This window comes from Anolis sagrei, chromosome 2 (assembly GCF_037176765.1).
Source record: "Anolis sagrei isolate rAnoSag1 chromosome 2, rAnoSag1.mat, whole genome shotgun sequence".
In the NCBI taxonomy this organism is placed as follows: Eukaryota; Metazoa; Chordata; class Lepidosauria; order Squamata; family Dactyloidae; genus Anolis; species Anolis sagrei.
This window is the reverse complement of record NC_090022.1, coordinates 26,157,990-26,171,807: the sequence shown is the minus strand read 5'-3', so window position 1 is coordinate 26,171,807 and position 13,818 is coordinate 26,157,990. Positions and strand designations below refer to the sequence as shown.

At 40.3% G+C, this 13,818-nt stretch overlaps 1 long non-coding RNA gene across 1 annotated transcript; it reads left to right on the top strand.

Moving 5' to 3' along the window:
* The first annotated feature begins 12,732 nt into the window (after positions 1–12,732).
* On the top strand, positions 12,733–13,583 carry LOC132766721 (uncharacterized). The gene is made up of 3 exons (XR_010909421.1): positions 12,733–12,910; positions 13,004–13,076; positions 13,368–13,583. It is a non-coding gene; the product is annotated as an uncharacterized lncRNA (long non-coding RNA).
* Positions 13,584–13,818: the final 235 nt, after the last annotated feature.

Below are 13,818 nucleotides of genomic sequence, written 5' to 3'. Positions count from 1 at the left end.
ATTCAGAAGGAGGCCACTGATGTTTTGTAAGATAGAAGTTTTGTAATATTTGTGGCTATTCTCAAGTGTGTAGGTTAAGCACAAGTGGAGTTTGTGGCTCAACTTGCCTTGTAGCTTTGTAGGAATGCCCTGCTAACGCGAGTGATTAATAGAAATAACAATGACTGTGTGACAATCACTAATATCATCAATCAAATGGGTCAGGGTAAAGATGATGATTACTACCATATTTCTTCAATTGTAAGATGCCAGTGATTGTAAGATGCACCCTAAGGTTAGTACCACCGGCAGCAACAACAATACACCTCAAATTCTAAGATGTGTCCCATTTTTAGAGATGTTTATATAAGAAAAAGTGTATTTTGCAATTGAAAAAATGAAGTATTATTATTGCTATCATGATCTTTATCATCACCATATTTATTTATAACCAGTTTTTCCTCAAAATTAGGACTCAAAGCATCCACATTTTCCTGAAATCTTAGTGTGTGCTATGCCACTTCTCCAAATTACACTATGTAACACAATTTTTGTTCCTGGGTTGCAAATGTCATTTCCTAATTGGTTTGATCATAAAAACATGGAAAAAGCTTATTAAGCTGCAATGCTTTGGTTTTTGCACAACATCCTTAGGGGTTACACTCCCCCTGACGGCACAGGTTTGCAGCTTGGGAGTGATCCTAGACTCATTGTTGAGCCTGGAACCCCAGGTTTCAGTGGTGGCCAAGGGAGCATTCACACAATTAAAACTTGTGCACCAGTTGCGCCTGTACCTTGGGAAGTCAGACTTGGCCACAGTGGTCCATGCTCTTGTTGCATCCCGAATAGATTGCTGCAACACACTCTACATGGGGTTGCCTTTGAAGACTGTTCGGAAGCTCCAACTAGTCCAGGTTGCTCACTGAAGTGACATACAGAGAGCATACAACCTCTGCTATGCCAGCTCCACTGGCTGCCAATCTGCAACCAAGCACAATTCAAAGTGCTGGCCTTAGCCTATAAAGCCCTGAATGGTTCCGACCCAGCTTACCTGTCTGAACGTATCTCCCTCTATGAACCATCACAAAGTCTAAGATCGACAGGAGAGGCCCTTCTCTCATTCCCACAATCCTCACAAGCGCAACTGGTGGAGATGGGAGACAGGGCCTTCTCAGTGGTGGCCTCTCGCCTGTGGAACTCTCTTCCCAGTGATATCAGATTGGCTCCCTCCTATCCTTTAGAAAGAAACCTGGTTATGGGACCGTTCAAACAGTAGAGACAGCTATCAAGAATGAGACCCAATTTGTGTGCATGACAATGGACTGATTGTAAACCTGCATGATTTTAAACAAATGTTTTAGCAATTTAATGCCTTAATGAATTGTTTTAATTGCTATTATTATTTATTACTGTTATTGGCATCAAACAAATGCCTGTTGTGAATCTGCTCTGAGTTCCCTTTTAGGGGTGTGAAGGACGGGATACACATAGGCGGAAAAAAAATTCCTTCAGCACATTTTGCTATAGTTTTTCAATGACTATCTCATAAAGTCTCAGCCAATTCAACATAGTTTGTGGCAGCCACAAAAACAAAGTTTCTGCAGTATAACAACTACTGTCAAAGTAAGTACTGCACGATTAAATAGGAAATAACACTTTCAAACCAGGAACACAACGTTTTTTCAAATTTTGTTATGTCCAAAATATTTGAGCGGTGCTCATTCTCCGTGTGCAAAACACGTGACCATCCTTGACAGCCACATTTCCAAAGCCCTTTGGATGACACCATTTCATGCAATTACAGCCCAGGAATGCAAATCTTGATCAAAAGGTCACACCGCCCTGGTGTACAGGTATCAAACAAACAAAGACATAAATATATCAAGCACATCTATATATTGGATCTAGACTAAACTTGGAGCACAGACAAACAATGTCTTTCTCAAATAACCCAGGCAGCGCCAGGTCCTCAGGCTAGTTTCTTAATATAATGCAAAGCCTTACATGGGCAGGCTGACAAACCCTAATGAAATAAAATTTCCTGCCAAATGCACACCTTTCATAAACAACTATAATCATATTCACCATGTTTCAGGAGTCGCATTCTGCTAGCAAACCTTTTTCTAGTAGCAGAAAACACTGGAGTCATCATAGGTTGGAAATGAATTGAAGGCACGCAACAGCATGTATGAACTTGAAATCGATCATGTTCAAATGTACCAATGATCTTTTACCAACTTTGCCAGCTGGACTGCCCCATGTGGTGGGAATTGATGCACCTCTTTCCCAGGCTGGGAGAAAATAGGCTCAATTGGAGGATCTGGACCTAACTCTTGTAGTCCTCAAGGCTGTGCAGATATTGGCCAAGATGCAGTGGAGAAAGGAAACTAAACTTTAGTATAGGAACTCCTTTCTAAGATAGGAAAGTTACTCAGAGAGCTTATCTATCTACATCTTGGAAGATCAAGAGATGACTCTTAGGAAAGGACAACGATGGAGAAAAGCAATCCTTCGGAGTATCAGTTTGCATCACAGAGATCAGGATAGGCGGACAAAAGAGCGAAGACTCCTCAGGTCACTCAAATTATCTAATCCTATTATTGCTACTTGCTAGGAGGCACTCTTCAATCTTAAGTGTTAAGTGTTGTTGCATTTCCAACAGCCAGATGCTGGAAGTTTCCTTCTACAAGACTGTTGTTTAAAAGGGGGCTTTAATAATAATATTGTTGTTGTTGTTATTATTATTATTATTATTATTAACAACAACAACAACAACAACAATAAACAGAGTTTGGGAACACAATACTGCTGACCTCACGATCATGTTAAAAAACAAAGTATAGATTGTCGGTTGCAATCCCAGATGACAGCAGGATTGCAGAGAAACAACTGGAAAAGCTGACACGATATGAGGATTTAAAGATCGAACTGCAAAGACTCTGGCACAAGCCAGTCAAGGTGGTCCCAGTGGTGATCGGCACACAGGGTGCAGTGCCTAAAGACCTTGGCCTGCACTTAAACACAATCGGCACTGACAAGATTACCATCTGCCATCTGCAAAAGGCCATCTTACTGGAATCTGTATGCATTATTTGCTGATACATCACACAGTCCTAGACACTTGGGAAGTGTCTGACGTGTGATCCAATACAAAAGCCAGCAGAGTGATCTTGTCTGCAGTGGACTCATCTTGTTGTGTTTCAAATAATAATAATAATAATAACACCAACAACAACAATAATAATTTATATTCCACCCTATCTCCCCAGAGGTACTCAGGAAAAACAAACACAAAAGCAAATATTCAATGCCTCAACAACAATAAGTTCAAATATAATAACACAGAATAACCCCACACAAAAGACAACTTAAGCGTATCACGGAATCATAGAATCCTAGAGTTGGAAGAGACCTCATGGGTCATCCTGTCCAACCCACTGCCAAGAAGCAGGCAAATCACATAACAACTATAAATAAAAACGTAATCTATCGAAAATTATAATTAACATAAAATGTGAACATAAAATTTCCAAATTAATTTACAAAAGCACAACAAAGGTCCAAAGGCGGGTGCATTAAATGCATGCTGTACTTTTAAGAAAGTCCCATTTTTAATTATTTTCAGTGTATATTTTCAATTATTGTTAATAATATGATAGTAATGAATTTTAATAACACATTTTTGCATATTTTATTTATATTTTATATGGTTTAATTTGTAAGCCATCTCATAAAGAATAATAGTGATGATGATGATGATGATGATGATGATGATGATGATGATGATGTCCCAGTAGTGATTGGCACACTGGGTGTAGTGCCTAAAGACCTTGACCTGTACTTAAAAACAATTAGCGCCGACAAAATTACGATCTGTCAGTTAGAATCATAGAATCATAGAATCAAAGAGTTGGAAGAGACCTCATGGGCCATCCAGTCCAACCCCCTGCCAAGAAGCAGGAATATTGTATTCAAATCACCCCTGACAAATGGCCATCCAGCCTCTGCTTAAAAGCTTCCAAAGAAGGAGCCTCCACCACACTCCGGGGCAGAGAGTTCCACTGCTGAACGGCTCTCACAGTCAGGAAGTTCTTCCTAATGTTCAGATGGAATCTCCTCTCTTGTAGTTTGAAGCCATTGTTCCGCGTCCTAGTCTCCAAGGAAGCAGAAAACAAGCTTGCTCCCTCCTCCCTGTGGCTTCCTCTCACATATTTATACATGGCTATCATATCTCCTCTCAGCCTTCTCTTCTTCAGGCTAAACATGCCCAGTTCCCTAAGCCGCTCCTCATAGGGCTTGTTCTCCAGACCCTTGATCATTTTAGTCGCCCTCCTCTGGACACATTCCAGCTTGTCAATATCTCTCTTGAATTGTGGTGCCCAGAATTGGACACAATATTCCAGATGTGGTCTAACCAAAGCAGAATAGAGGGGTAGCATTACTTCCTTAGATCTAGACACTATGCTCCTATTGATGCAGGCCAAAATCCCATTGGCTTTTTTTGCCGCCACATCACATTGTTGGCTCATGTTTAACTTGTTGCAAAAGGCCACCCTATTCGGATCTGCACGCATTATTCGCCGATACATCACACAATCCTAGACACTTACAAAAACCAGCATAGTGATCTTGTTTGCTTTGTACTAATCTTGTTATGTATCAAATAATAATGCCTGAAAATTGGTTCACAATGCTTGGAAAAAGAAAACAACTTGTGATGATACGTGTTTCTGGGAGTAATTCTGGGAGTATATTGACAAAACATTCTGAACACATCCCCACAGACAAATCACAACAGCACACAATTACAAAAATGACACCAATGGGGTCTTAATTCTGAGATAATAATAATAATAATAATAATAATAATTTTATTTTTAACCCGCCCTCTCTCCCTGAAGGGCGTCAGGGCAGCTTCCATAAACAAAAGCAGCAAAGATTCAATGCCATGCACAGTATAAAAGTGCAAACATTGAAAACATACAATTAAAGCATACAATTAGAATGGTATTAAACAGCTAAAAAATATACATATAAAAGCATATAAATAAGTCAGTCCAGCATCATAAATAATACAATTCCACAGTTAAAATCAATATAACGTTGTAACAATATAGCTCTTTGATGAATTAAAGAAGGGTAATAATAATAAAAGCTGGCACATGACACATTATCTGAAGATATATAACTGATTTTCTGATTCCTGGATAGAATTCAAATTATGGGTGATCCAAAATTCAAATTGGATGGACAAAGAAACTGAGAAGACAACTTTCGAGTGCTCTAGTGTTTTAGTAGCAAAAGCACATACTTATTTCAGGTACATAGATCATTTAAGGAGAGACATTGTGATCATCATTACAACAAATCTGCATATTCATATTTGAGTTAACACCCCATGCCATCAGTATAAATCGTAGTCACCTACACAAGATTATATGCTGTTAAGCATTTCTAGATGGTCTAGCTCCCAGTCCATTTCCTAATAAGTTCATCTGCAGTAATAGATAGACATGATGGAGGTGTCAGAGATGGAAAGCCTCCTTCTCCTCCTCTCCTTGTTGGGTTTCCCATTTCTCTATCTGAGGAGCATCACCATCAAATATTATTGCAAAGTTGGCTTCTTGTTTTTCTTGGTAGGTTTTGCCTGTTTTTGGACCATCATCCTCTGTGCTTACAAGGGACGCAACATGGACAATGCAAGGTGAGCAAATTGGATCCATGTGTGAAGAGAATCAATAGGAGTCTAGTGTCTAGATCCAGGGAAGTCATGCTACCCTCTATTCTGCTTTGGTTAGATCACACCTGGAATATTGTGTCCAATTCTGGGCACCACAACTGAAGAGAGATATTGACAAGCTGGAATGTGTCCAGAGGAGGGCGACTAAAATGATCAAGGGTCTGGAGAACAAGCCCTATGAGGAGCGGCTTAAGGAGCTGGGCATGTTTAGCCTGAAGAAGAGAAGACTGAGAGGAGACATGATAGCCATGTATAAATATGTGAGGGGATGCCATAGGGAGGAGGGAACAAGCTTGTTTTCTGCTGCCCTGGAGACTAGGACGTGGAACAATGGCTTCAAGCTACAAGAAAAGAGATTCAGCTGAACATTAGGAAGAACTTTCTGATTGTGAGAGCTGTTCAGCAGTGGAACTCTCTACCCTGAAGCGTGGTGGAGGCTCCTTCTATGGAGGCTTTTAAACAGAGGCTGGATGGCCATCTGTTGGGGGTGATTTGAACGTGATTTTCCTGCTTCTTGGCAGGGGGTTGGACATAATGGCCCACGAGGTCTCTTCCAACTCTGTGATTCTATGAATTGTACCATAGCACCTTAGCACTGAAAGTCGTCTTTTGTTTATAAAACAGGAGTTTTGGATGGTGAGCGTAACAGAAGATATATGGTGGCTGGAGTGCCAATGGGGTGGTAAATTTAGTCAAGATTTCAGGCCATTTTTTAAAGGAGATGGCAAAGGTGATGAACCATATGGCCTAACAATAGCCAGCTCTTTGGACAGTTCCTGAGAAGCTTCAACTTCAACCCAGAGGAGCTTTGTCCCTCCAATGGCAGATGCCACCATCCTTCGCTGGAAGATACTTATTGTCAGAGGATAAGTTCTAAACTTTTCAGTGGATGCCTGAAACCTTGGCTACTTCTTGTTGTCTATGGCCTTCAAGTCAACTTTGATTTATTCCCAAAGCAAGTTGCATCTAATAACTTCCAGATTATTTTCATTGTGTCAGAAGTAACTTGAGAATATACTGCAAGCCGCTTCTGGTGTGAGAGAATTGCCCATCTGCAAGGACATTACCCAGGAAATACCCGGATGTGTTACCATCCTGTGGGAGGCTTCTCTCATTCCTGGCATGGGAAGCTGGGGCTGGCAGATGGGAGCTCACCACATCTCACGGATTCAAACTGCTGACCTTCAGGTCTTTAGCCAGCAAAAGGATTTATTTATTTATTTATTTATTTATTTACGACATTTATATGCCACTCTTCTCACCCCAAAGGGAACTCAGAGTGGCTTACAAGTTATATATAAATACAATATATTATATTATTAGCATAACGCAATATTTGTACCATACATCCCCATATTGTACTATACCACTATACTGTAATATTATTAGTAATATTGCATGTAATATGAAATATATAATTATTATATCATATTATTATTATTAGTAGTAGTAGTAGTAGTAGTAGTAGTATTATATTGTATTACAATATAACATTATTATCAATATTATATGTGTGTACAATATATTAACCCGTTGTGCCACCGCAGCTCTTATTTGACATATTCCAAAGTGTTTCAAATTCAATCTGTTTAGAACCCAAACCTACGCGCAATTCTTTGACATAAATTCTCATGAGAAAAAACGTCAACTATGAATAAGAGACGTCAAAGTCACCTTGTGATCAACAGCTCTGCACAGGGCCCATTGCTTCTCTGACTGAGTCTATCCATCGGGAACGCTGTCTTCTTTTCTTACTGCCTTCCACTTCACCATGCTTTATTGCCTTTTTAAATGAGTCATCTCATTTTGTGATAATAATGGTTGAAGTATGATAACCTCAGTTTAGTCATCCTAGCTTATAGGTTGAGTTCAGACCTATTTATTTGTCTTTTTAGCAGTTCATGGAACCTGCAGACTTCCTCTTCTGCAACACATTCTAAAGGAACTGATTTTCCTTCCTATCAGATTTTTTTTCACTCTCTAGTTTTCACAACCATATAGAAATGGGGGATGTGATAGCATAGATTATCCTAAATTTAGTATTTAATAATATATCTTTACACTTCAGAATCTCATCTAGTTCCTTCAAAGTCAGGCTGGATCTGCACTACCATATCATGCTTACTTACTTAGGTGATCCCTCATTGTCCGAGTATGAGTATCCGTCCGATAGATGACTTCCATTCCAGTGGGAAGCTTTCCCATCAACAAGATGAAGTATCATAGTGATGAAAATGGAAAATAAGCTTGGGGCAATAACACATCCCTTTTTGACACCTGATTCCACTTTAAATGGGTCACTTTGGGAGCCAATGATGTCCAAGTCTATTGCCATCATGTTATCATGGAGGAGCCACAGGGTGTTCACAAAGTTGTCAGGGCATCTGATTTTTTGGAGGATGGTCCAGACAGCACTGTGAGTTAATGTGTCAAATGCCTTTACAAGGTCAATGAATGCCATGTACAGAGATTGATTTTGTTCCCTGCATTTTTCTTGGAGCTGTCGTGCAGTGAAGATCATGTCCACTGTTCCTTTGGAGGGCCGGAAGCCATTCTGGGATTCTGGGAGGGTGTCTTTTGAGAGGAGTAGAAGGTGATTTTCAAGGACTCTTGTGAGGATTTTCCCAGCTGAGGTTAGAAGGGAGTTTCCAGTCTGTTCTTTCCCTTTTTTTGATGATGATGGTGGCCATCCTTCTGGGATTTTCTTGGTCACCCACACTTTTTCAATGAGCTGGTAGAGTTGTTGTGTCAGCTCAGGTCCACCCTCTTTAAAGATTTCAGCAGGGATCCCATCAGGTCCACTGGCTTTGTTAATTTTTTTGTTGGCTGATGGCGTTGCTGACTTTCTCCAAACTGGGCAGTGCTGCAAGCTCATCCCTGGTTTGTTGTTATAGGATTTGTGAGAGAACCTCTTCGACCATGTTGGAGCTGTGATTCAGGAGGTTGTAGTAGTGCTCTTTCCAACGTAGTCCAATTGATTTTTTGTCCTTCAGAAGTTTGGTTCCATCTGATGAGCGTAGAGGCTGTAAGCCATGATTTCTTGGTCTGTAGATGACCTTTGTGGCTTAAAAATCCCTGAGCATCATAGGTATCTGCCAGGTGTTGGATTTCTTTGGCCTTCTTTGTCCACCAAATGTTCTTGAGTTCTCTGGATCTTCTTTGGACTTCAGCTTTTGCACTAGTATAGATCTTTTTCTTGGCAGCGCAGCTGGTGTCTCTCTGCCATGTTTGGAAGACTTTCATTTTCTTGTCAATTAACTACTGGATCTCTTTGTCATTTTGGCCAAACCAGTCTTGATGTTTCTTGGTTTGGTATCCAATGGTTTCTTTGCAGGCTGTGATGATGGAGGTTTTCAGTTTGTTCCAATGTTCCTCAATATTTTCAGGGTGTTCTATGGGTAGATGATCCTTTAGAGTTGTCTGGAGAAGGGCTCGTTTGGAGGGCTCTTGAAGGGCTTGGATGTTTATTTTTCACCTTGTCTTTCTTCCTTGGAGTCGGCGTTTTGAGGGCAATCTTGAAGGCCATAATGGATCAGATTAATCTGTGGTCTGTCCACTCCAGCATTCAATAGAGCATGTCATGGCTCTTGTGAGAAGCACATTGCGGCGGTCTCTGGCACATGTAATTACATAGTCTAAGGGTAATGCTTTGACCAGGGGTGATTCCATGATGTCTTTATTTTTTTTTCTGGCGGAAGAGAGTGTTAGTGATGACAAGGTTGTGTTCTACACATTTGGTGAGAAACAGGATGCCAATCAAGTTACTGATTCCAAACCCATCTTTTCCTATGGTCCCTGGCCATAGGTCAAGGTCTTGTCCAACTCTTGTGTTAAAATCCCCCAGGAGGATGATTTTGTCCTCCTTAGGTATCTCTGTTAGGACGGTGTCCAGCTGACAGTAAAAAAAATCTTCGATGTCTTCATCAGCATCTAGTGTTGGTGCATAGGCATTTATGATGGCTGCCTGATTAAAAATACAGCTATTTCATTTTATTCTTCTGGCAGGATTTTTAGCAAGCTACTGGTTCTCATTAAGTATTTCTTTGGCATCAAATTCAAAATCCAAGGCCTTGAAAACCTTCCAGATGAAGACTGCTATGTGATGGTGGCAAATCACCAGGGATATCTTGATTTCATCGGTAGGTTCACAGTAAGTTCTGTTTTTATCTATTTAGAAATCAGCAGCCTTCACACCCTTTGAGGTTTTTCCGCCTAGGTTCCCTCTCCTGCTTCTTCTTCTTCTTGCCCTCGTCAATTTTTCTAGGGCTGACTTCCTTCAAAGCAGGAATAAGCACACAATCTCAAGATGCAGTAGGGTTCATATACTTTAAGAATCTGGTATTTCAGCTATAATATTGTGGTAGGAAGATATAATTTGATATTTCTATTATGGTTAAGGTGACGTAGTGATGATGTTAATGTATGTAGAGGCATGTTTCTTTGTTTGCCTGCATTTGAAGATGTATAAAAGGGAAACCCTTTATCCTCGCTCTGGTTTGCTTTTGGAGGAGATTCCACACCAGGGTTTCAGCTGAAAATAAACGTACTTTTCTGCCTCATACAAAGGATTGCTCTTGGTATTATCTCTCCTATCAGCCATAATATCACAACCTCTGATGATGCCTGCCATAGATGTGGGCAAAACATCAGGAGAGAATGCTTCTAGAACACGGCCATACATCCTGGAAAACTCACAACAACCCAGTGATTCCCGCCATGAAAGCCTTCGACAACACAATAGTCTCTAGATTTGCTAGGTTGTTCCAGCCATTCTACGATATGCATCTCTTGGGCGTTACTGTGGATTTGCATTGGGGGACCTAGCAAATGGCTAGAGACAGCATTGTGGAATAAAGCGTGATTTGTTGTTGTGCTTTTTGCCTTCTGGGGATAGTTCACTGAAAACAATAAAAATGTCATTGAGGTTGCACATGTGACCTGCTGACTACCCTTTGTCCATACCTATATCGAAACCATTATGAAAAGAACACATTGAAGAGCCTTTGTTATTACTAAATATAGGCAGTCCCCAATGCGGTTAGCTGCTGGTCCAAAGAAGGTTGGAGAAGACTTCATCTGCAAGGATTCACATCGGCCCCTTGTCCTTGGAAGGGGCAGCGGTGTTTGATAACAACTCCAGCCATACATACACACAGAAGCTTTGGATAGCATAGAGAAGGGTTAACACCCCTGTGTTGTTTGTTTTGCTGTCTATGCCCCTGTTCAGAAGATTTCACCTCACTTTCCATCTCTGTGATAATTGGAATATGGAAAAAATGGCTTGTCGTGGAAACAAGGATGGGTGATAAAGCTTCAGTGGAAATCCCTTTTCCTATGATAACTCTTCCAGGAGTGAATTTCCCATCCTCAGCCCTATTCTTAACTATGAGGCATTTGTAAGTCTGATGTTTGTAAATTGGACTGCCTGTAAGTGTAATGGTAGAAAAATGGGTGAAAGGAATAATAGAAATCCTATTAGAGAGATCAAACATGCCATGCTCATTTGAATCTCAGTATTTTATATCTTTGGTGTTGGGCATCATGTATCAACCATACAGATTATCTAAACCAGCATACAGTGTATTGAAAATCAGTTTCTGTACTTCTCTGGCCAATCATGAAAAGTAGAAAAGTCACTCTTTTTTTTTTTTGACTCCAAGTCATGTAAACTCCTAGCCACCCTATCAGGTAAAAGATATATATTATACTTGTTATTGATTGAGAAGGTGCTATAACATGTATTCTCTCCAGACTCACATCTTTATGCTTTTTTCCAACAGCACTGTCTGAATTGCTTCCTCCACGATGTGTTCCCCTTACTAAAAAGGAGTTTCGGTTTGTGGGATTATTAGGCCTAACATTTTGGCTGTGTGGCTTCTTCTTTATTGACCGCGAGGAGAAATCCCGGGCCATCAACACCATGTTATACATACAAAAAGCCATGGTGGCAAAAAGGGTGAGCGCATCTCTACATATTTGTGCACACATATATGCATAGAGAGAGAAACAGAAGGGAATTAATGGTATTTGGTAAAGTATTAGCAAAATGGGTTGTTGTAGGTTTTTTCGGGCTGTGTGGCCATGGTCTATTTATTTATTTAGCAATTTTGTATACCGGTCTTCTCTCCTCTATCAGGGGACTCGGGCAGATTTCCAACAATAAAATCACAAAACAATCATTAAAAACATCATATAACATATTCAATTAAAATGTTATAACAGCAAAATGCAATCACATAATAACAATGGTCAGTCGTCATAGTGAATTCGTTGTCCATCATTCATCGTTCATGGTCTAGAGGCATTCTCTCCTGACGTTTCGCCTGCATCTGTGGTAAGCATCCTCAGAGGTAGTGAGGTCTGTTGGAACTAGGAAAATGATTAGCAAAATGATATAACCAAAGGTTGGAAAGTTACTTTTAAATGCGAATTAACTACCATTATAGTTCCAAGAGTCTTCAATAGTTAACTAGTATTATAACTAGAATTTTAAAAATAGTGTTTTGCCTTTCCTCACAAGTAAGTCTGGTTATTTGCTGTCAAGTTGTTGCAGTGGATTAAAGCACTGAGCTGCTGAACTTGTTGATCAAAAGATTAGTGGTTCAAATCCAGGGAGCGGGATGAGCTCCTGCTGTTAGCCCCAGCTTATGCCAACCCAGCAGTTTGGAAACATGCAAATGTGAGTAGATCAATAGGTACCAATCCATAAGGAAGGTAATGGTGCTCCATGCAGTCATGCTGGCCACATGACCTTGGAGACATCTACAGACAACGTTGGCTCTTTGGCTTAGAAATGGAGATGAGCACCACCCCCCAGAATTGGACACGACTAATGTCAGGGGAAATCATTACCTTTACTTTATGTTTAATACTTGTATTTTACATAATGTTTTATAATGGTTTGTTTTTAACTATGTTGTGCCCCTCCTCGAGCCTCAAGAAGAAGCAGGTAAGAAATAATTTTTATTATTATTATCATTATTATTATTATCATTATTATTATTATTATTATTATTATTATTATTATTATTATTTAGGTATTATATGGGAAGGCATGACACAAAGCTGAATTTACTACCTCATTTTCTTTTGCAGTTCCGGGTCTTAATATTCCCTGAAGGCACCAGGAACCACAATACTTCCATGTTGCCCTTCAAGCATGGGGCTTTTCACCTCGCTATACAGGCCCAGGTGAAAACCATTGTGTCCTTGCATGATTTTCTGGGTCGATACATCTTATCCATTCCTTCTTCCTCCTTCTCACTATATTTCTGTCCTCTACAGGTTCCAGTCGTGCCTGTGGTGATCTCTTCATATCATCATTTCTGCAGTACAATACAGAAAACATTCACTAAAGGTTAGTAAATGAAACACAGTAAAAGACAACCAGCTATCAAATATCAAAGCTGATATCCACCATCATGTCTCTTGGGATCTCAAAAGTTAGCATGGTGTGGTGATTTGAGCGTTGGACTACAACTCTGGAGACCAGCACTCCATTCTTTGCTCAGCCATGGAAAACCACTGGGTGACCTCAAGTGAGTCACAACCACTACTCCATGCTGGATCTTTCGTTTTGGCAGTGGGCACAGACAATCATATCTCTCTTTTCTAATCAGCCTCTTCCTCTCTCCTTGTCTGCCCCCAGGGGAATGCACTATTCAGATTCTGCCCAAGGTGGAAACGCAAGGCCTGAAGGCAGACGATGTTCCAGAACTCACCAAGTTGGTGCGGGACACCATGTTGAAAGTATTCTACCAGATTTCAGAGGAGGTCAAGCAGTGAAACCCAAAGATGATGTTAGTGATTGTTTGCACAACTGTAATAAACCACATATTCTTGTCAGATGTGCTTCTTCATTTGAGATTAGCAAAAACAGTATAAGAAAAAAAAATGTGAACTTGTCTCTGCATCCTGAACAACAGGATAGGAACATTTTGCCTTTTTCAGGAAACCCCTATCTTTTTGGAGCTGCCTGTTGTCGAACATGACACCCTCCACCTTGGAGATTTATAGTACATCAAGTACAACCATGAAACCCAATGAAACCATTCCTTCTCTTCCACTATCCAAACTGTACCCACAAACTCCATGATGGA